Source organism: Buteo buteo, chromosome 5, assembly GCF_964188355.1.
Source record: "Buteo buteo chromosome 5, bButBut1.hap1.1, whole genome shotgun sequence".
Taxonomy (NCBI): domain Eukaryota; kingdom Metazoa; phylum Chordata; class Aves; order Accipitriformes; family Accipitridae; genus Buteo; species Buteo buteo.
Window position 1 is genome coordinate 16,530,708 of NC_134175.1, and position 23,876 is coordinate 16,554,583.

General features: G+C 40.8%; 1 long non-coding RNA gene across 1 annotated transcript in view; it reads left to right on the plus strand.

The window, feature by feature from the left end:
• The window catches only part of LOC142031084 (uncharacterized), a 148,542-nt gene that overhangs the window by 21,078 nt on the left and 103,588 nt on the right, over positions 1 to 23,876 (plus strand). The window contains exons 3-7 of the long non-coding RNA XR_012650398.1: positions 3,335 to 3,504; positions 4,865 to 4,902; positions 11,083 to 11,195; positions 12,543 to 12,713; positions 16,184 to 16,222. This is a non-coding gene — a long non-coding RNA (uncharacterized LOC142031084). The remainder of the gene's footprint in view (positions 1 to 3,334; positions 3,505 to 4,864; positions 4,903 to 11,082; positions 11,196 to 12,542; positions 12,714 to 16,183; positions 16,223 to 23,876) is intronic.

The window sequence follows — 23,876 nt, forward strand, 5'->3', positions numbered from 1 at the left end:
CTAGAAATAAGTTGAATTTTTATCTGGCAATACCAAAATGAACTCCATTGCAGTAGTGGTTTTACTCCTGGAGTCAGGCTGTATAGCCATACAGCCCAGTTAGTATTCACACAGAGGACCCTGTGGGGGTTCAATTATCTGTGGGGTTTGAGGATTAGATTAATTTTTTCTTTAGGACCCAGGATTTTTTGTGACACAGTCATACTAAAAGTTTATATAAATTCTCCTAGACCTGCCAGTGAACTTCTAAAATTCATTTCATAAACACCTAGATTTGAACAATTTCAGATTTTAAAACCTATGCAAAAAATGTTTATATCTGCTATCTATTTGATACGCTGCCCATTGGTAAAAGCTGCATGTACAAACCTCAGAGATGCAGAAATGTTTGCAGCAGTGGGAAATACGGCAATTGTTTTTAAAAAAAAAACCACCAAAAAACCCAAACCCAAACCAAAACCTGTTGCAAGCCAGTCATCATCTTTGCAGATGGATGGCTGAATGTGGTTTGGAGAGCTTGCTTGTCCTTCTATTTACTAGGCTGTCATATCAAAACAGAAAGTGCTCAGAAGTATTACCTTTGGTGTTGGTAAAATGCAGCTTCTCTTTTACCTTTTAGCAGAAATCCTGAAGCTCAGAATGGTTTTATAGGCTTGCAGTTACTGCATTTTGACACAGGGCCTGAGCTCAGGGTATGATATAAGCAGCCTGTACCTGTAGAGTGTTTGTTGTCTCTTTCAGAACTTGGTTTAAAAGAGTGTCCAGCAGATGGTGCAATGGGCTTTTCTTTTAGCTACAGAAACGCTTAGATCTTGAGTGTTCCTTTGGGTTGAAATTAAATGATGTAATTTTATATGCTCTGAAGCTAACATTTTTTTAAAAAATTGGATTTTAGAAACAAAAATATACAGGTTCTGTATTTTTTTTGCTGAAGAAATCAGTTGAATTTGATACGCATTTCTATAATACCTCCCCTGTCCTTGTAAACACTTCTGAAAACAGAACTAAATTTTTAGGGAAGCCATGACTTTGCTTAATCCCTGTAAATGGAGAAGTGCAATCCTTGTCACCCATGATTATTGCAGCATCTGACAAAGTGGGGTTTAGCACCTTTGCCTCCTGTCAGAAACAAGAGCTGTTTAAAGCTGTGTCTATAGGAGGTCAGTCAGTTCCTAGTATAGTATGTCTGCAGTTTAAAACCAGTTACTTTCTACCCCCAAACAGTAATTTCCTGATGTTAATAATAAGTGCCAGACAAGACATCTCTATATTTCCACTTAGAAATGATTAATTACAATTAATTAGAAGACTGCTTTTTTTCACAGATAGATAAATGGTCTGCCTATTTGTTCTCGATGCTGCCCTTCTCATACAAAATCAAAGGGTTAATTTGGTGCTGGAAATTGCAGGCCGAAATGCTGTTGACCAACTTTCTACAGAATAGCCTGGGATACCACTTCTGGTTATGAGCAGAGTTGTTTACATCCCCTTTACAACTCTTACTCAAAAAACCCTAAACAAACAAAAAATCCCTGCAAATATGTATCTATCTCCCTCTCTATGTTGGGGTCACAATAAGCAGAAATCACAGTAACAGAAAATCTTGGTAACAGAGCAGTGCAAAAATGATATGAATTAGTTTTCCTTCTCTGATTCTTTTAAAATGTGCCCACCAACTTTTGAAAACTTCTGAGAAGCTGCTATGTTGAAAAATGCATGCTGAGGAATCGAGAGAAGTTGTAAAGCTCTACAGAGTCTTGAATCCCTTGCAGAAGATGCTTCTTCTATGTTCTCTTTTACTCCATTTCTGAGTAAGCTACACAAATTGAGCTTTAGAGCCAGAAATGATGAGCAAGGAGAAAATCATGTCATCTTTGGAGGTAAGAGTCAAATTGTATCTAGAAGAGCATGCACAAATTCCTTCCGGGGTTATATGGGCTCGCTTCAACAATTTGCTCATAGTGTTTAAAAGAACCATTAAATTACTTGCAAACTTCCTGTTAATAATGGAAAAGTCCTCATAGAGCTGAAGACCTGAACAATGGATATGCCCCAAAAGTGCAATAGGTTTGATTGTATTAATGAAACCACAGTCTATAAATATTTTAAATCTCTTAAAATTGTGTTTCTAACTCTCCTTTTTGTGGGCTCCTGAATGCAGCATTAATGTGAGCAAAATGCTTCTGGGAAACCCAGGTAAATGCGATCAGATTCAATTTAATGCCGACCTACCTACTTTCTTGTGCCTGCTGGATTTTGGTGGTAAATCAGCCATAGGACACTTAGTGTTTATTTTAGCAAATGTGAGTACTGGGATCCAAGTTCACATTCAGAGTTCAAAGATTAACTTTGTAGGCTGCTGTGGGGTGGAAGCATAGAAGAAGCAGTGAGCTTAGTTCTTGTAAGAGGAAATAGAGCTGCTGTTGTCATTTTATAGAAATCTTTTAGTTTAGCGGGCACTGATGCAACCACTGTGGTTATGAGTGACAGGTCATGGAGTATGATGTCTTATCTGGAAAGCCTCACTGTGGCACAGACATTATGAGGGAGCAGAGTAGTACATCTGCCACGTCTTGTGGGCTGGTACAGAATATGTGGTGTTACTGTGGTCTTTGGCCTTTAATTCTGTGACTGTTTTTGAGTTGGGGAGTTATTAGTTTGCCATATTGGAGGTTAATTTTGCAACATAACATCATCCTGGCCTTTCACTGAGAGGCAGTGTCACATTTGCTGACTGATGTGCTTTCTGAAAGTGCCTCCCTCCTAGACTGGTCCTGTTTAATAAAATATAGGAAAGTGAATGAAAAATGAGGTTTTTTTTTTGTACTTATGACTAATTTACACATGTAGCACCTTTAAGACCTATATGGTGTGGGTTTTTTTCAGCTATACTCTGCTTGCATTTTAAGCCATTCAGATGCAGACCTCGTCTAAACTGGGAACTCTGTAGTTGCATTAGCACAAGGCTTTCTCCAAGCTAATAAGCCTTGGTGAGAAGCAGAGCGCTATAGCAATACAGTCTAATGACTTTTTAATTGGAGATGTTGAGGGTCTGATTGATTCAGAGGGTAAGCACAGTTGCTGCCAAGAGGCAGTAGTCTATAATGCTGGAATTCTTATGAAAACTCTAAAAATATTGTAAAAACCCAACCAGTGCACTTCTCAATGTGTAAGTATTACTGAGGCAAATTCTGAAGCCTGTTGATTGTCTTGTCTGCATAAAGATAGAATCAATACCTGATGTCCCTAGTAAACAAAATCTGAGAAGTCTCTTAAGTTAGCCCTTTAATAAAAGACAAGTCACCATTTTCTTTCCTTCTGTTTTGTCTTGTAGACTAGAAGCAACACTAGAATTTGTCAAAAGGAATGACATGTGACTGAACTGTGCGGCCTTCATGAACAGGCAGGAGCGCTTCCTTCCCCCAAGCATCTGGTTTTTCATTCCTTGGAAGACCCTGCAAATAGCTATGCAGTATAGCTGGAGCATTAGCAATATTTCAACAGGTGACCATCCTCCTCTCACAGAGCATAATGGGGCAAAGTTAATAAGGAATAATAAGGTGATGAAGGGCATGCTTGGCGTTCAGTGCAAGTAAGCATAGGGATGAAGTACCTAAATGGGCTGTCCAGCGTGTGAATGAGCCTGCCTTCATTTCTTGGTTGTTCCTTGGAGACATGTCCTGTCTTTCCTTGCCATTTTGCTCCTTGGCTAGCAGTCCCCACATTTTTCTCCTGGGTCAGCGTTATGCCTGCACAGCTGTGTAATGCAGGTTGCTGCAGATGGTCTTGGATTTCTCTTTTTTGAATGATGATTTGAGGAACGATTTCATGCCCAAATTCCCAGGAGGAATGGGAAATAATATGTTTGTCTGGGGAAGGCTGCGCAGACCAGTCAGTTACCAGACCCTTGGTCTCCAACTCATCCAGCATGACTGCAGAAGGCATTCCTGCTTTTTAAGCTCACTGGATGTTTATGGACTCCTTTACTGCACAGGCTCTTTTCCTTCTCCCACACTTTGCAGCAAGGCAAAAGGCACTTGCTGTTATACACGTAGTGCAACAAACATGGATCAGTGACTGCAGCAATTGGTTAGTCAGGAAGAGCAAAACCAAGTCAGAGGCTTGCAGAGTTGTGCTACTTATTAGATACTCTTCTAATACTCAGAAATCAAGTCTTTTAATCTCACATATTAAAGCCTCAGGCATTACTAAATTAAAAAGATTTCTTACCTATTTGATTTTAAGGTTTAGGAATAGCACTGCTAATTTATCTCTTCAGCAAAGGAGAGAGAGGTGTATACAGCCCACTATTTCCTGATAAAATTTATGCATTGGTTGTTTATAAAGTATCTTATGTTTATAATTTTAAGCCTGTCATTGTCACTCAAGCTCAACTTCCTACCACACCCCAGTTATGGTTAGGAAAGTGTATCCAAGATTTCACTATAAACAAGCAGTAACTTAACAGATAATACAGTGCCAGAGTTTTGAGTATATTTTATATCCGTAGAGCAAAGCTGGAAGTGGTGAACAAAAGTAATTGCTGTGCATTATTCTTTTTCTTTTGCATTTAGTAGTCTGATTTGAATGTTGAATGCTTTGGCTAAGCAGCAATGCTGCAGGACTAGGACCCTTTCTGTCTCATTTTAAGGATTTGATTTAGAATGCTGATTTTAAATAACTGTTCTGATGGCAACTGAGTTACCCTGGTAATTATTTAAATAAATCTGAACTAACTTTTTCAGGGGAAATATTTTAAGATTTCCCCTTCTTAAACTCTGTATTTTTTTTATGTATCTGATTTCTTCCAGGTGAAATACCTACTGTATTCACAAAATTCCTCTCCCTTTTTCTTCCTTCCCAGGCACCAGGAAACTGGCATTTTCCACGTATCTTGGACCAGTAAGTTATTAATGATCTCTGTTGGTTTTTCAAAGATGATTGTTGCTCCCTTGGGTCAGGGCCTTTTCTTTTATATCATTCCTATGGCCTTCACTGCAAGTGATAACGTGGCTCCCTGACTCTACCAGAACTGGAGCAGGGATGGGATGGGCAATGTGATCTCACAGGCTGGGTCTTGCTTGAGATAGTCCTCTCCTACGTGTCCTGATGCCATTACAGAACCTGGCAGAAACAAAGCAGAAGAGATTTATTGAAGAGGCTTACAGTTAGGGCTACACAGATTATAGCAATCATTGTAATGAATTTGGTATAATATGGAATTCGGAGAAAAGAGCAAGTATCTGTTCAAAATAGCATTGAGTCCCAAAGGAAAGATAAAATCAGTGAGATAGAAGGTCCAGCTTGATTTTTAAAGATTTATCACCACATTTATTCACTTTAATTCAGACAGATTAAAGCATAAAACCCAGCTATCACCATGCAATATCAACAGGATTAAATAATATAATCTTTGGAGACAAGTATTTCAGTCAAGTAATTAGCCAATCAGTTAAACTTTTCCTTCCCAAACATGTCTTTCACCTCCCTTATCTGCAATGCAGATCACTTGCATTCAGTTTGGCCTGCACGAATAATTTCCAGTAGGAGTTCAGGATATGAAACAAGATGAGAATGCCTGTAGAGCTCTACAGTGGGCTGAGGAAATTGGACCTCCGTATTTTGAAAAAGGGCACTTCTGTACCTGCAGTGATCCTATATGTATATCTAGATGTAAAAATTAAACCCCTGTATTTGCATCTTTTGTTCCACTGAGGAGTTGATCTTGACTGTTGCTGGCATTTGTTGGATTGGAGGACAGTTGGCCACTTCTCCTATCTCCTCAGCCTGAAGAGATAACTACCAGAAACATCCTGCCCTATCAATAGTTTATTAAAAGCTTTGCCAAACTCGGAAAGAAAAATGTCAATGTAGTTGCAATAGAAACCAGGGGATAAGCAAAGCCTTTGTGACCATCTGTGGCACCTTCAGTCCCTTCCCCCTTGTGATTTATGCTTAAGGGTCAAGTGATCCCACCTAGTGAGCCAACTGGCCAAGCTCTCTTACTCCCACTTCCCCCCCCCCATGGGTCCCTTTGGCAACCTCACTGCCAGTGAGGCAGCCCCAGGGCCTGGGTAAAGGCGGTGGTCTCTGTATGTGGCACCTTTACCACTGCCGGGTGATGTGTGTTGGGGAGCTGCGGGGTTGGTACCTGTGCCTGTTTTGCCTTGAATGCAAATGTGTTTTGGTGTTTGGTTTCAAAGTAGTCAAACCAGTTGTGTCTTCTCAGCCCAGAACTGCCCTGGGGAGGCAGCTTGTCTGGCTCCAGCCTTTCTACTTCCTTCTCCCTATTTTAACCCCTGAATAACCCCACTTCTAGTTTTCTGAAGAAACCAGCTCCTTTTAAATGTCTACTGAGTGTTGCAGGTTTTGTTTCTTTCCTTTGTTGTTATCCATATTGCTGCTGCTCAGGTTTGCTTTGTTATTACAGCTGTTAATATTGCATGATAAAACGAATTGTTAATTGCTGAACCTCTGAAGAGCAGACAACGGGCTGTTTACTGCCTAGAGTAGATGCAGGAGGCTGTCAAGGACTGTTGGGACCTAGTGTCAGATCAATCACGTGCTGGAGGTTTGCATCAGAAGGTAGTTTTGAAAGTGAGGAAGCCGATCCAGTGTTAAGAATATTCCTCAAACCGATCAGTTCCTCCCTGTTGCTGAAAGGTGCTCCTTGAAGTGTCAGTCAGGCTTAACTATAAATTACTTGCTGGATATAAGTGGTACTAGCTCATGTTAGTACAGCCAGAAGCTGCTACAAATCATATTTCTCTTGATGTAGGAAAAGTTGGAAATGTTTTTCTATCATAGGTTTGTCTAAAACTGTGTCCAGCATTGTAGGAGCTATTTAGAGACATTTACAACTTACACAATGAACCGTATCAGGACTTAAGGATGATGATTTCTGTATTCTCCTCTTTCCCTTCCTTATTTCAGTAAGGACCAGCTGTCTCTGAGTACTGCTGCCTGCCATTGTGTGACTGCTGTTATTTAAGGAAAGTTGATGCAGATTTGTTGTTTTCACTTATTTTTATGAAAATGTGAGGATATTTTGCCTCCTAGGCAACACACTCCCCCCCCATTTTTAAGCTCTCCCAATAGTATTAGGGAATACTATTTAGAAACACAAAAGGGAAAAACTGGAGAGCAGGTTGCTGAGTGGGTCCTTTAGTTTGAGACTAGACAAATCATTCCATATGAATTTATGATGTGATATGACAGCATAAAGAGCAAATGTAATTTCATGTTGCATTATTATTTATTGGATTTATAACAAAACTGCAATTACAGGGGAGCCTTGCTCATTCAAATGTGCTGAGACATGATCAGCATGCACACTGGTAAAAATTCATACTATTGCAGTGTAGCTGCTGCTAGCTCGAAAATGCATTCATTAGAGATAGTGGTGAGGTTTTATTTAGAAATAATGAACCTGTGACTTAAAAATGCATGCATTAAGTTCCAAAGAACACTTGTGGTGGCAGTGGCCTCAGAACAGCAGAGGTGGCAACTGAACTTTAGCACAGTGACATTCTGCTAAATCTCTTCAAGTCGCTTCTGTGAATTAAGGAAACTTTCTGTCCACAGATGGATGTCCCATCTACTGTTTTGGCTTCTGCTTATAAACAGAGTTAGTGAAATTTCAGACCCTTTTCTAACTCTGCCAAAAAAAAAAATAATCTACAGAATATATGTGCTGGCTTTACAGTTAGCAGAAAGCTAAAATATTAGTTGTAGACTAGTACAAAGGTGACAGGAATTCGTTTTTTTCCCCTGATTCTCTTAAAATATGTCCACCAGTTTTTCAATAATGGAGAGGCCACAATGTTGGAAAATGCACAGGCAAACAAAATAACTTACTTTTATAAATACAAATCCCCACTGCCTTCCATTTTTTGCCTTGAATTTTACATCTTAGTCAATAGGTAACAACAGAGAAAGGATGGAGAGAGATCTTGGAGAAGATCAGTCCAGTAGCCTGCCTGCCTTTTAATCTGTATTGATTCTATTTCAATTACAGTTATTTCATCTACAGAAATTAAAATTGCACTAATGAAATACAACAGTGCTATCTGTCAACTGGCATTTCGGAAGATATTCACGTGCACAATAGTGGCATGACTGTTAAAAAAAAAAAAAAGAGAAATCCTTGCTAGTCCACTTATTGTATTTCGAAAGGGCAATTAGAGAAAGTGATCATATGCTCTGGTGTCTGGCTTTGGGCTTTTTTTTTTTTTTTTTTTTTTGAGAAATAGCACCTGAAGAATATTTTCACTTAGAAATCAAGATATTAAGAAACTAGAAGGAGCTCTCAGAAGGATAACAAAAGGCTTTCAACACTAAGGTTACCCAATTCTACCTTTTCTCACAACATACAGTGCTGTTGGATAGCTGGAACACGGGACAAATACAGCAGATAGCAGATGTACAGGATCATTCCCATGTTGGGCTGACAGCTTGCTGCCAGAAACGCAGTGCTGCTGGGTGGACCTTGGCAGACCACTGCTGACACTGGTGCTCCTGATGAAGGTGGGGCCGTTGGCATGTGCTGAAAGCCATGGATGCATGATTCTAGGCTGGAGTGGATTTGCATCCAGGCAGCTCGGAGCATAGCTTGTGTCTGCAGCCAGACCAGATAATACTCTCTGGGCTTTCATTCTCTGTGGTTTTGTTCTTGCTAAAAAATCAGCCCAGTGTGTGGAATGGAAGAGAACATCAGTATGAGGGTAGAGTGAGTAGGCTCTGCTGGAACTGGTCCATACTTTGTAAGTATAAGTTAATGATCAAATGTGATTGTAGGGAAACTCATTTTCTTGAGAGCATACATTTAAAAAGAGATATTAACACTGTAGTGTGGTAATCAGACACTGCAATATCCATGGTAAAATGCCAGTGTTCCAGAGATTTGACAAATCCAGCATTTGTTATTTACCTATCCAAAATACTTGGCTTTGAAAAAGCAGTGCCAAGTGCCAGAAGAAGGGTGTACATTACAAATTCAACACAACATGCAGTCAGCTTCAGCACAGAGCTAACTGTAGGGGGTTACTTTGGCTCTGCTTATAAGGTAGAAACTATACTAATTGGCCCATAATTCAAGCTGAAATAAGGAAAGGAGAAAGATAAGATGAGCTGTCAAGGGAAGCAGCTAGATTCGCTGGTGATTTTTGGGTAGCGAGTTGAGGGAAAGGAGCACTTACCCTTGAGAACTGCACAAAATCATTTGTAAACTCATCTGTCTTATGAATTATTTTGACTGTTATTGTTATGAATTATTTGCACTGAAGTAGCACTCGGTGAAAAGAGTTATGCTAAAAACCCTATTCTACTGACTTCTGCAAAAGCACGCAATAAAAAGACAATCTTTCCCCTGAAGAGCTTTTAATCTTAATGCCACTCTTTATTCACACTGTTTTTTCTTCTCATTTGAATAATTTCATTTGGTATTTCCACCCTCTCTTTTATTCCAATACAGGGCTCCTGAACCTCTTCCTCATAGCCGTGTTGGTGTTTGGCAAATATGAAATTCATGCATCTTCATTCTTTTATGTCTCTGACTATCCTTTGGTTTTCCTCTTCTCAGCATGTGGTTCCTTTTCTCACAGTTCATCTTCCCCTTCTTTTTTCTTGCCTCCTTTTCTGCTATTTCCTCTATTGTCTCAGTCTCATTTTTTTAACGTTTCTTACACTTCTTTCACCTTTTCCATGCACTCTTTTTGTCTGACATTTTCCTTCTTGGTTCTCTTTCAAATTTTGGGGGAGATGTGGGAAGAAGTAAGTCTTGTCTTCATTTTTCCTAGCTGCACTTATTCTGGTGAATTGTTCTACCCCTCCTCACTTTCTATATCCAGCAAGAATGCACCAACAAGAAAGGTTATTTGGGGAAGGCATACCTTTTAATAGAGAAGATGATGCTGCACCATGACTCAGGGCTGTGCTGGGTGTCACTGGTTGCTGGAAGGTCCAGCTTTGGGGGGTGGTTTCTGGTTCTGGAGTGTCTTCAGTACAAGGCAACTATACTAAATTTACTTGGGATATAGCCTGGATATTACAGAGTTTTATAAATAATGAGCTTACTTTGTGAGCCCCCTGGCTAAGTTCCAACATTGTCAATTGGATCATGGTGAAGAAACAGAAACCAGGCAAAGAGGACAAAGTTATCTGGTGGCAGCTTGTCCTTCTGCTCTGCTATTAATTAGGGTGGCTTGCCATAGTTTATGTGTACAATAATTACAGCTGTATTGCCAAAGTAGCCTTTAAACGGGAATGTTGTTGTTGTTATAACTGTTATTGTTCAAGCACTGCATTTTTCAATTAGGGGAAATACATGAGATACATTATCTATAACAATCTCTTTTAATGATAACAACGGATATGGAAATTAGTCCAGAGTATAAAATGAAAGATATTTGAATAATTATAGTGTAATCAAGTAAAAATTACTGATGCCTTTATTTGAGGCAAGATTTATGTGGAAAACAGCACAAGAAAGTACGTGCTTTGAAATCTGAAAGGCACTAATATTTGATAGCACATTTGCATATATTGCACCAAATAAGTTTGTTTTTTGTCTGTCAAAGATTTAAAATATAAATAACAGTCACTAGGCTAGTTTTCAGCGGCTTGGGTATGTTGACAAACTACTTTTGTGGTTCAGTTTGCTGGCATGTCTTAGATGTTTTGGTGTGGTGGATTTGCAGCATAAAGGTGAATTTTATGGTGGTCAACAAGGTGACTCAGAAATGTCTGCATTACAAATGCCTGTTTATTGGATTTTCTTGGAGAAGTTTCAATTTCTGTCAGTTCCCTTCTCCCCTTTCTTATCTGATGCTACACATATTCTTTATTTAAAGACAAATAAGGAAAAAGGCCAGGGAGCCCAAGGGAGGTCAGAAACATCAGCTCAAGGGACAAATAGTCATTTTCTTATTGTGTGCAAAAAACTTCCCAAACCCACCAAACACAACACAAAAACCCCCAAACAAAACCCCAAACAAACAAACACCCCACCCAAACAAACAACAAAAGAAAAACCCAACCCAACCTACCAAAAGCCCACAGCTGCCCTCTCCCCTGCCTTTTCAGGCTTTGAAGAAAACAACCTCTTCTGTAGTTCATTACCTCTTATAGTAAGTGCTGACTTGCCAAGCCAGAAGAAGGAGAAGGAACAATTCGAAGCTCTGGCAGACTTCCAGCTGGTAAGTCTCAGGCACTGCCTGTGTCAAAGGAGAACTGGAAACAGAGCTGTGAACTCAGTCTGTTTGCGTATTTGTGCAAAAAGGATGGCACAAAAAGTATTTGTATCATTTGACTTCATTGCAGAAGGTAATAAAGGCTATATTTGTTTTTTATTTTTTGGCGGGGGGGGGGATTTAGTTCCCAAATGTTATGTGAAAAGTTGACAGCAAAGCCTTTATAAGAATTTTAAATCCTTAAACCAACAGGCAGATAATTGTGGGTTTTATATTAGTGGAGAGAAAGGCATTAGAGTTCAGCTACTTATTAAGCTTTAAAATAACAGCAGCAGCAATTAGAAATGTTTAGGAAAGTTGCTGCTAAAGTCAGTGAGCCCTGAGATTTTTCATGCACTTGGGCAAAGTTGTCTCAACAAATGAGAAGGCAAATAATTTAAATGAGACCAGGTGAGCTGGAAAACATTTGCAGTAGTGTTTTCTTCTTGTCCTCTTTGGATTCCCCCCCCAGTTTTTTCAGGGCATAAACATGTTAGGTATCACAAAAGAAAAACCTCAGTAAATTCTGTGTAATGAGTAAGAGTATGAAGGATGGGAAAAAGGGATGTTTTCAGTGAGGTTTCTGAGGAAAAGGAAGCAGAGATTTATTCTGTTAACAAGTGTAGATAGGCAATACAGGATTCTCCTGTTTATGTCTGTTTTCCATGGTAGATGGAAATTAGCAAAAAAATCTCCCTCTCAGCCATAAAACATTGCTGGCCATAACAGTGTAGTTGTATCTGACATCAGGCTTAGGAAATGTGATGCAAATTAGAACTGCAAAAGCTAGGAAGAAATATGGAAACTAGTGGTCAAGAGGCATTTTACTGCCTCATGATAAGCTCTTGCTGCATTCAAACAGGATTTTGAAACAAATAAGAATTTGGACTGGAATACCTAGTAAAAACAAGATTGTTGGTTTTAATCCTTAGTAAGGAAAGGTAGAGAATAAGGAAGATCTGGGGCTTCAGTTCTTGATGCTTGGCTCTGGTCCAGAAAGCATAACAATAATTTCTTTGGGGATGACCAAGCAGAAATTCTTGGCAGTCTTGGGTAGTAATGGGAAGAGATTTTAACTGGCAGTTAAAATTACTCTGAACTACAGTTGGACTTCTTATAGTGTTGTCTAATGAAATTTTCACGAGCCCTGTACAGTGATCTACATGCATGGTCTCATGCTGCATGGAGTGTTCCACCATGGTAATGCTTCATGACCTGTAACATCGGCTCCTCACCTGCAAATCCCAAGAGTACTGAATTGAAAATGAGCAGGAAATAGTATGTATTAACAAATTGCATGACCTATTTTTACAGCAATCGTAATAGTTGTCAAAAGACAAAGTAGTGAGTTTTGGGAAATGGCTAAGAAACTTAATAAAGCGGAGTGGTTCATCGGTCTGGCTGAGACAGCTAACGCGGATGCATTATAGAGCTGAAGTTGATCCAAATGAGGCCCTTGGCATGTGCAGCTACTGGGGGAAAGAAGTAAGTGGCACTTCCAATTTTAAAAACTTGAAGTTCTTATGATTCTGTATATATTTAATCTGTCTGCTACTAATTTTAGGAATTACTTGTTTAAAATTTTGTTCATTGCCAGTTAAAATAATTCACTAATGAACTCAGCAGTGAATCTACACTGGGCTATATAGTCTTAAATCATATTATTGGTTTAGAGTATCTGAACTAGTGGATATTTAGATAATGCCTTTGAAGAGCAATAAGAAAATGGGAGAAAATATTTTATATTTTTATTTAGGTTTTAGTCATTTGTATGAGAAGAGTTTGAAATCTCCATTCAGATCAAGTATATCAGGTATTACCATGCAATAGAACAAAACCTTTTACTGAGATCCAAGGAGGTGGTCTTAGTGAGCTACAGAAGATCAGAGTGGGACCTGTGCAAAGCACAGGATCTTGTAACAAACCTTGAGTTCAGTTAGGGTTATTATAATCAGAGTTTCTCAAGTTGGAAACCAATATGTGGTGTGCTGGGACTGTACCAGTGGTAGCTGAATGCACAAATAACACTTGCTGAAGCACGGGATAATATTCTGCAACCATCTGAACAAAATTAGGAAGTTTTATTTCTGTTTATGCAGTTTAATTTCCCTCTTGCCCAGTCCCCCCTGCCCTGAAGTGCACCCCTCCCCCGAAGTGTTACACCAGAAATACATTTGCTGAAGTCAATGGCAAAAATTAATGTGACCTAATGTGAGAAAACATAAGCAGATTCCTACACCTAGACTATAAAAAGAAGACAATATGAGCAAATATATTTGCGTTTGTGGTGAGATTCAGGCAAAGCTCTGCAGCGCTTCCAGTATCAAATCTGCCACCTTCACAGTGCCATGGTAGGCTTGAAATGACCAGGAGAAAAGAGTTCACTCCCCAGTCTACTTGAATGGATCCAAGCCCATGTTGTAACTTCTACTGTATTTGTGTTACTCTGTACTCAGGCTCTTGACAATACATCGTCAAGAGGTTGGGTTTTTGCTGCTTAAAAAGTTATTTCATTCTAGTAGGGAAGGGAAGTGTTTCTGGTGTGAAAAGTCAAGGAAGAAAGGAAACTCCATTGTGCTTGTGGGTTTTCCTTAACTGCTGCTAATCCAAGGCAGTTTTATCATCACTAAAATCTTGGTTTCATTCTAAAGGAAAGTTGCAATTAACTATCTTGATTGTGTTTTCTAGTATCTGCGTGTGGTTAGAGATAGCTGAAAAACATTTCAAAGTTGTTTCTGTTTTGCAGAGTTCAAATTGATCAAATTTGATTCTTTCTTTTTTTTTTTTTTAAACGGCAACAAACCAGATTCCCTTGGAAAAGGGAAATGTTGGAAAAAGAAGGTGTTCTGTTTCAAAGAAAGTTTGTTATTGCTTTACTTGAACCTAATTTTCAGTGAAGGAAAACATTGCTCAAAACAGTGTTTCAATAAGGCCTCTATTTTTTCTTTTTTTGAGCTTTGTTCTTCCTTAAATCAAACTTCATTATTCATTTGAAATGCATGAATCATTTTTATGAAATGTTAGAGTTAAGTGTCAGGTTATCCCTGAGAGCATTATGTCACTGTCATTGATGTAGAGTTCTGTGGAGAATAACGCTTAACCATCTTATATGGAGTGCTCTGCCAAATAGTCCTCAAGACCTCCTTATTCATCCCGTAGCAACCACTGGTAAGCATTTATGAAGCAAACTAATTCAGAATTTACTGTTTCCTATTAAAAAGGTGGTTTTCTTCCTTATAGTGAATTATGCAAATGAGACATCATTATTCCTTCCCAGGAAGAAAAAAACCCAGAAAAATAATGAAACGGACAAAGAACTTGCTTCTCGCAATGTGCCTGTGATTGCTAGAGTCAGAAATATAATTGACAGAACAATTATACTTTCATTTCCTTGAACCATTCTTCCATGCCATTTCAAATCTGACTTTGGCAGGTCAAAGAAAATAACTGCGTGAGCCGATGTACTGCAATCAGACTGTGCAGTCTGGCACAACCCTCTCCCAAAAAGTCACTTTGTAGGGGGTTTGCTTTTCCACTGCATTTGACAATAATACAAATGAGAGCTTTGACTCCCTGTTGGCTTACGGTGGTGAGCCACTCTTTTCAGGTAGTCTCCTGTCAACTGAAGATTTTTAAAAAAAAAACAAAAACCACCACCCTACAAATAGCATATAATAATGTTTACATAGGGGTACTTGCTTCTTCCAGGGCCTAATAATGTGTCAAACATGATACATTTTTTAAGCAATGCCTAAGTAATAATTTTTTTTTAAGCTTAAAGCTAGGTAATTTTTATTCATTTTAAGTCAATTTCTACTGCTACAAAATGCCTACTTTGTATTGGCAGGTGTGAAATAACCAAATGTCAGGTTTGAATCTTGCAAGCTTGTTTTACATAAATTTTCATGTGCCCACATATGCTGACTGAAGGCAGTGGGTCACGCACACACAAAGAATCTGGGTCAGACTATTAAATTACTGAAATCCAAATTCCACTCTCCATTAGAGCTGAACATGTCTCTGAAATGTCTGAAGGACACAAAATCCAATCAGTACAGGTGAGCAGTGCTACCTATTCCCATCTATAACGGAAACTGTGGAGTTCTTCCCTCCTGGGGAATTATTCTTTTGCCTTTAGAGACAGTCAGTCTTCAGCCTTCCTCTCCAAGCACAGCAAGCCAGTGTTGGTACAGCTGATTTCTAAGCAAGGAAATGGGCTTCCTGCAAAAGGTACTGAGATGCACTGGTACTGTTAGAAATAAAATACAGACCCGTGTTCTATGTCTCCAAGTCATTTCAGTATAACAAGCTTGCTTTTATCATAATTTTTATGACTTCAGCGGTGCTACAATTGCAACAAAAAGATGTTGGCGTGCAGTAAAGTAAATGTTTCTGTTTAGACTGAACCAAATCCTGCTGAGCTACACATGACATTGGTGAAATGCAGATGTTTGTTTTGCTCATCAAAAATGTTTGTCTTCTTAGTTCAGAAATAACATTTACTTTTTTTCCTTTTTGTCCCTCATGACAGATGCTACTTGTAGAAAGTATATACTTATTTTATGTAAAGTTAAATGAAGCAGCAACTACAAATGACCTTTTTACTCTCTCATTTGCTCTAATATTATTTTAATGTATGTGATTTTGGTACACCTTTAAAATTCCTTTCTGGGTTTATTTAAAATATGAACATCTATGCATACTTATGTTATACTGTCATTTAAAAAGTAATGCAGTATCATATTTTTCCTCACTAAAATTAAGTGTCTAAATAATAGACAAAGTACTGTAGTCATATCCTGAAGCCATGAAAGTTTTAGTGATGATTAACCAATTATAGTTGCCACACAGGCAAAGACAGATCCAAAATTCCTTCCTGTCAATAGGTTTTGATTTATGCCTTACATAAAAATAGATGTCCTTCACTAACATTTGTGGTGCTTCTTGTCCCTTAGGTACTGATGCCTGTTTGTAACGGATCCCAAGTTTTGAAGGTATGTTCTTCAAATTCCCATCTGTTACAACAAATCACTTGCCATATGGGGTTGCTTCTGCTGTACACAGGAAAACAAATGCAGTGGTGGAATAAATCATTTATGTTCAGACTTAGCAGAAAATGTCTTAAAACAGTGTTATTTGCATTGTCTGAGGAAGGAAGGAGCAAGCTAGCAATAAACGAACATATGATCAGACTAAACTGTCCTTCCATGGCTGTGCCCTCCTTGAGCATTGCCATGAGGCACCTAATCCCTTTCTTCCTTCTCACCTAGCCAGGCTCTAGCGCTTCCCAAATTCAGGATAGCAAAACTGGTAAGCAGATCAGGTAAGATTCCTACCAAGGGGTCCAAAGTTTGAGGTTAAATGCTTTTCTTTCTCCCAGACCCCTTCTGTGGTAGGCGTTGGGGATGAGCGTGCTCGTGGTGGGAATGTGGATGTGTCCCGGGCAGCTGTCAACTGAGCTGTTGTGTCTATTTGGTCATCTGAAGCCTTTTTTTTAATCATGATTGCTGCTTTTCTTCAGCTCAGAAAAGTAGTAGTGTGAAGAAAGGCATTTAGTGTGTACCTAAGTCTCTAAAAAGTCAAATAGAACTTTAAATAATGCCCATAATGGAGTGTGTCGTTTCTAAATACAGATGCTATATTTTATACATTAGGGACCTATGGTATCCAAAGGCCAACTAGCTTTCTGCAGAGTGTATTTCAAGTCTTGGTGTGCATGCTGGATATTGCATTCCCCAGAGTCTTTCTGTAAGAACAGCAGGAGAATTTTATTATGAAAGTAAGAACTAGGTGGCTCATTACCTTTGTGGTACATCATTCCCCATAGGATTGTTTGCTGAATGATTCCAGTAGTTTTGCTCCAACACCCTTGCTTGTGAAGAGATGCTCTCTCTAAATTGTTGAATGGCATTAATAGGTTGACCTTTTTTAATTGTATTTTCATCCTTGTTAAATTTTTTTTAAGTAGCTTATTACAGATTATAGTCATGTAAGTGACATATAGTGATCTTAACTCCGATTACTTTTATCCATTTTTATGCCTCCTAGGCTTTCTGTAACGGCTTCCACTTGGAGGTTGATACTTTTTAAAAATCAGTGTAATTCCATTGACCAGAGTGCTCTCATGCCAGACAATGAGAATTAAATTTTCTGGAGTCTGTGAAACTATGCTGACATGGCATCTGACCAGATGTACTTGGTAACAGCTCACAAATAGGGTATTAATTAGAAGAGCGTGTCAGATTTGATAACAAAGAAAAGCAGAAATATTTGCTCCTCTCCAGACAGGTTTAGGAGGTGTCTATGACTCACATGGTAAGTTTATGACTGGGAAGCAATGACAGTTTCCAGAGCAGTATTTATATACAGCTTCAAAAGAATGGAAACAAAAAGTTGAGTAGAGATTCTTGCCCTAATACTTCTGTATTGCACAGTACTTTCTCAATTCCAGCAGTCACTGTGTGACACTTGGATTCCACTGCTAAAACAGCTTAAATGTTGCTCTAAATGGCATATGTCCATGCTGGGGATCCTATGGGGCTGTGAGGACAAAGTCTGCTTAGCAGGCTTTCACAGAAATCCCAGGGAGGTCCCTGTTGTCTCAGCCGCATCCTTATGTCAGCCATACAGGTAATGACTATGGTAAAGGTTAACATACTGCTTGCATGTTGCTGACGATCTTCCTATGCTCATTCCTTTTATGGATGGATTTATCTTTTAGGGTGGTTTTTCTAAGCCTAAAGCAATCCCAGTTCAGGGAGAATTTGTCCCAGAATCCCTGTATCTAAAACCTTAGACTGTAACTTCTTGAAAACAAAGCATTCTGAGATGACATCATGCTGGCAAAGTCTCTTTGATTGAAAGATTTTCTAGCTGGAATCTTTTCAGATGAGGAATGTAATGATGTATTTATACCTATCCATGAAAGATTGAATAGGATAGCAATGGTAGAAGGTTATCTCTAGGGGCAGTCCAGACTAAGCTGTGCAAAATTGCCTGTGCTCAGATAGTTTCTATCAGTGGGTATCCAGAGTAACTCATGAGTTGCCTAGCTCACACAAACTCATGCAAAGATGTCTGTAGCCCAGCCTAATACAAGCAGGATCTTATATTAACAGTGTATGTGTGGTGAGAGAGAAAAAGATAGTTTTAAAAGTATATAAAAAATAATTAGTTTTGATATAAAGGACAAGGTTCTGTTGCGCCCTGCTCTGGCTACATGAACTTGCAGTAGAGGTAACTTCTGCCTGTGAACTGCCACGTGCTTGTGCAGTATAATGTCTGGAGGCGTTTCAGATGCCTCCCTGATGGGAGACCTTATGTGGGGAGGTGAAATGGCAGACAGTGGTAGGGTTGGCAGGTTGAAGGACATGGCCACCAGGTCCTTATGACACTGGATGTGGTAAGAAGTGCTTGTGGCTATTTGTTAATTGTGTAGGAGTGCTTTTGAGCTTGCTCTTCCCGGTCTTTCAAACAAGCCTGCCTTGAGAAGGATGGCTTGGAAAAGCTGGATCCTCTACTCTCATTAATATCCTTCTACCCTGTGCTGCTCACAGGGACAGAATTTTGGCCATGAGCCTTCAAAGTTAGTTGTCTGAGTCCAAGAAATCTCTAGTGGTAAACTAAGAAACCTAGAAGATAGGAGGTTTGGACAGATAGCTCTCTCCTGTCCCTGTCATATGTTTTTAAGGTCAAACAGTTTGATGTTTGTCTTATGAGCAAGGAACAGGCAAGCATAACTCTCTTTATAGGGGTATGTTCTACTATTTCTATGATTGTTTGGATAGATTTCAGACAGTTTTAATTCACTTTACACTAACGCTGCAGAGTTGTTTTCAGCCTTTACCTGTCGAGTCATGGGATTTCCTTCTCGCTTTGTCTAGAGGTTGTAGTGGCACAATCAGAGAAAGGGTCCTAAAAGCCTACCTCTGTGTCTGTAACCTGCAAAAAGAAAATCAGCTTTGTCGTGGTTTAACCCCAGCCAGCAACTAAGCACCATGCAGCCGCTCACTCACTCCCCCCCCACCCAGTGGGATGGGGGAGAAAATCAGGAAAAGACGTAAAACTCCTGGGTTGAGATAAGAATGGTTTAATAGAACAGAAAAGAAGAAACTAATAATGATAATGATAACACTAATAAAATGACAGCAGTAATAATAAAAGGATTGAAATGTACAAATGATGCGCCGGGCAATTGCTCACCACCCGCCGACCGACACCCAGCCAGTCCCCGAGCGGCAAATCCCTGCCCCCTCCTTCCCAGTTCCTAAACTAGATGGGACGTCACATGGTATGGAATACACCGTTGGCCAGTTTGGGTGAGGTGCCCTGGCTGGGCATGAGAAGCTGAAAAATCCTTGACTATAGTCTAAACACTACTGAGCAACAACTGAAAACATCAGTGTTATCAGCATTCTTCACATACTGAACTCAAAACATAGCACTGTACCAGCTACTAGGAAGACAGTTAACTCTATCCCAGCTGAAACCAGGACAGTATCCACCCCTTATTCTATACCATTGACGTCATGCTCAGTTTCCATACCTTTAGTTACATTCTGATCAATCATCACCACCTTTCCATCTCTTTGAGACATATGAACAATTATATATATATATATATATAAAAAAGTATATACACACAGAGATATCAGTTCTTTAGTTCATGGGTTATGTTCATAAAATGTTTGTTGAGTTCATTTAGTTTCCGACTCTGGGCTCCATCTGTCATACCAGTCAAGGGATGGTGCAAAGTCCTCTCAGTCGGTAGAGCAGAATTGGGCTTCAGTGCGGTGTGATGAGCAGATGACATTTGACGCAGTAGGAGGATGGTGTGCACCATTGGATTGTTGCATGCTGGAGTCAGTTCTGGTTCCACCTCTACGGCGCTTTGCTCAGTTTTATCACAGTTCTTTCTTGCTTGATCCAAGTGATTCTTACTATAGTACTATGGATATAGCATATAACAATTATAGTAATGATAACATACAGTAGCAGGGTTATATAGCAACTAATATCATACAGTTTAATTCTGGCTATTTTCACCTAAAGTCAAATCCCCTTGAGGCACACATCGGACTTCTCCGTCTTTTCGCATCACCCACCAAGTGCACCCAGGCCCTTGAGCAAAAGCAATCCCATGAATGGGTTTACCTTTGCCTGAGGCAGGAGTAACCCAGACTGTTTTCCCTAACATGTTTTTCATGTGCACTGCAGGGACTTTATCCCCTTCTACAGTATGTAAAAATTCTGACTGGGCAGGGCCACTCCGATTGGCAGATCCTCTGGTGTTGACTAACCAGGTGGCTTTTGCTAAATGTGTATCCCAATGTTTGAAGGTTCCACCCCCCATTGCTCTCAATGTAGTCTTTAACAGTCCATTGTATCACTCAATTTTCCCAGAGGCTGGTGCATGATAGGGGATATGATACACCCACTCAATGCCATGCTCTTTGGCCCAGGTGTCTATGAGGTTGTTTCGGAAATGAGTCCCATTGTCTGACTCAATTCTTTCTGGGGTGCCATGTCGCCACAAGACCTGCTTCTCAAGGCCCAGGATAGTGTTCTGGGCAGTGGCATGGGGTACAGAATATGTTTCCAGCCATCCGGTGGTTGCTTCCACCATTGTAAGCACATAGCGCTTGCCTTGGCGAGTTTGTGGGAGTGTGATATAGTCAATCTGCCAGGCTTCCCCGAATTTGTATTTCAGCCATCGCCCTCCATACCACAGGGGCTTTAACCACTTGGCCTGCTTAATTGCAGCACATGTTTCACATTCATGGATAACCTGCGCAATAGTGTCCATGGTCAGGTCCACCCCTCGATCTCGAGCCCATCTATATGTTGCATCTCTTCCCTGATGGCCTGAAGTATCATGGGCCCACCAAGCCATAAATAGCTCACCCTTATGTTGCCAGTCCAGGTCCACCTGAGCCACTTCAATCTTGGCAGCCTGATCCACCTGTTGGTTGTTTCGATGTTCTTCAGTGGCCCGACCCTTGGGTACGTGAGCATCTACATGACGTACTTTTACAACCAGATTCTCTAGCCGGGACGCAATATCTTGCCACAGTGCGGCAGCCCAAATGGGTTTACCTCTGCGCTGCCAGTTGCTCTGCTTCCATTGCTGTAACCACCCCCACAGGGCATTTGCCACCATCCATGAGTCAGTATAGAGATAGAGCACTGGCCACTTTTCTCTTTCAGCAATATCTAACGCTAGCTGGATGGCTTTCACCTCTGCAAACTGACTCAATTCACCCTCTCCTTCAGCAGCTTCTGCAACTTGTCGTGTAGGACTCCATACAGCAGCTTTCCACCTTCGATGCTTTCCCACAATGTGACAGGACCCATCAGTGAACAGGGCATATTGCCTCTCATTTTCTGGCAGTTTATTATACAGCGGGGCTTCTTCAGCACGTGCCACCTCCTCCTCTGGCGACATTCCAAAATCTTTGTCTTCTGGCCAGTCTGTGATCACTTCTAAAATTCCTGGGCGACTGGGGTTTCCTATGCGAGCCCGTTGTGTGATCAGTGAGATCCACTTACTCCACGTGGCATCAGTCGCGTGATGTGTAGAGGAGACCCTCCCTTTGAACATCCAGCCCAGCACTGGCAGTCGGGGTGCTAAGAGGAGCTGTGTCTCAGTACCAACCACTTCTGAGGCAGCTCGAACTCCTTCATACGCTGCCAATATCTCTTTTTCAGTTGGAGTATAGCGAGCCTCGGATCCTCTATATCCTCGACTCCAAAACCCCAGGGGTCGGCCTCGGGTCTCCCCAGGTGCTTTCTGCCAGAGGCTCCAGGTAGGGCCATTCTCCCCAGCTGCAGTATAGAGCACATTTTTAACATCTTGTTCTGTCCGGACTGGTCCAAGGGCTACTGCATGAACAATCTCCCGTTTAATTTGTTCAAAGGCTTGTTGTTCTTCAGGGCCCCATTTAAAATCATTCTTCTTCCGGGTCACTTGATAGAGAGGGCTTACAATCAGACTGTAATTTGGAATATGCATTCTCCAAAACCCCACGACACCTAAGAAGGCCTGTGTGTCCTTTTTATTAGTCGGGGGAGACATAGCTGCTATTTTATTAATCACATCCATTGGGATCTGACGACGTCCATCTTGCCATTTTATTCCCAGAAACTGGATCTCCTGTGCAGGTCCCTTGACCTTACTTTCTTTTATGGCAAAACCGGCATTCAGAAGGATTTGGATTATTTTCTTCCCTTTCTCAAAGACTACTTCTGCCATGTTGCCCCATACGATGATGTCATCAATGTATTGCAGGTGTTCCGGAGCTTCACCTTTTTCTAGTGCAGTCTGGATCAGTCCATGGCAAATGGTGGGGCTGTGTTTCCACCCCTGGGGCAATCGATTCCAAGTGTACTGGACACCCCTCCAAGTAAAGGCAAATTGTGGACGACACTCTGCCGCCAGAGGGATTGAGAAAAATGCATTAGCAGTGTCAGTTGTGGCATACCACTTGGCTGCCTTTGACTCCAGTTCGTATTGAAGTTCTAGCATATCTGGAACGGCAGCACTCAGCGGTGGCGTAACTTCATTCAGGCCACGATAGTCAACTGTTAGTCTCCACTCCCCATTAGACTTCCGCACTGGCCATATGGGACTATTAAAGGGTGAGCGAGTTTTGCTGATCACTCCTTGGCTCTCCAGTTGGCGAATCAACTTGTGGATGGGAATCAGAGAGTCTCCGTTGGTGCGATATTGCCGCCGGTGCACCGTCGTGGTAGCAATTGGCACTTATTGTTCTTCAGCCTTCAGCAACCCCACAATCGAAGGGTCTTGAGAGAGACCAGGCAGGGTAGACAGCTGTTCAGTGCCCTCTGTCTCCAAGGCAGCTATACCAAAAGCCCATTGATACCCCTTCGGGTCCTTAAAATACCCCCTCCTGAGGTAGTCTATGCCAAGGATACACGGAGCCTCTGGACCAGTCACAATGGGGTGTTTCTGCCATTCATTTCCAGTGAGGCTTACTTCAGCTTCCAATACAGTTAACTCTTGGGATCCCCCTGTCACACCAGAAATACAAATGGATTCTGTCCCTCTATAACTTGATGGCATTAGAGTGCACTGTGCGCCAGTATCTACTAGAGCCTTATACTCCTGTGGGTCTGACGTGCCAGGCCATCAAATCCACACAGTCCAATAGACCCGGTTATCCCTTTCCTCCACCTGGCTGGAGGCAGGGCCCCTCTAATTCCAGTCAGAGTATTCAGTATTCACTTCTTGTAAAATTGGCTCAGAAGTCCCTTCAAGAGGATCGGAAATAAAATCAGCCCTTCTACTCTGTTTGGAAACTGGAGCGGCATTTTTCCTGGTAGAATCCCCTTTTGTGGTGGTTTTTCCTCGCAGCTCACATACCTGTGCATTTAGGACCGAGGTAGGTTTTCCGTCCCATTTCCTCATGTCCTCTCCCTGATCACATAGGTAAAACCACAGGGCACCTCGCGGTGTGTACCTTCTATATTCTCTCTCTTGGGCAGAGGAACGCTCACTCCTAATAGCTGAGACATTGGTCCTTACACGTGTGGAGTAGGACATATCCTCTTTGAATTGCTGGAAATCCTCAGACAGCTTCTCCACAGCTGCAATGCAGGCTTGTAGGGAGGAGGAGAGATTTTCTTCGT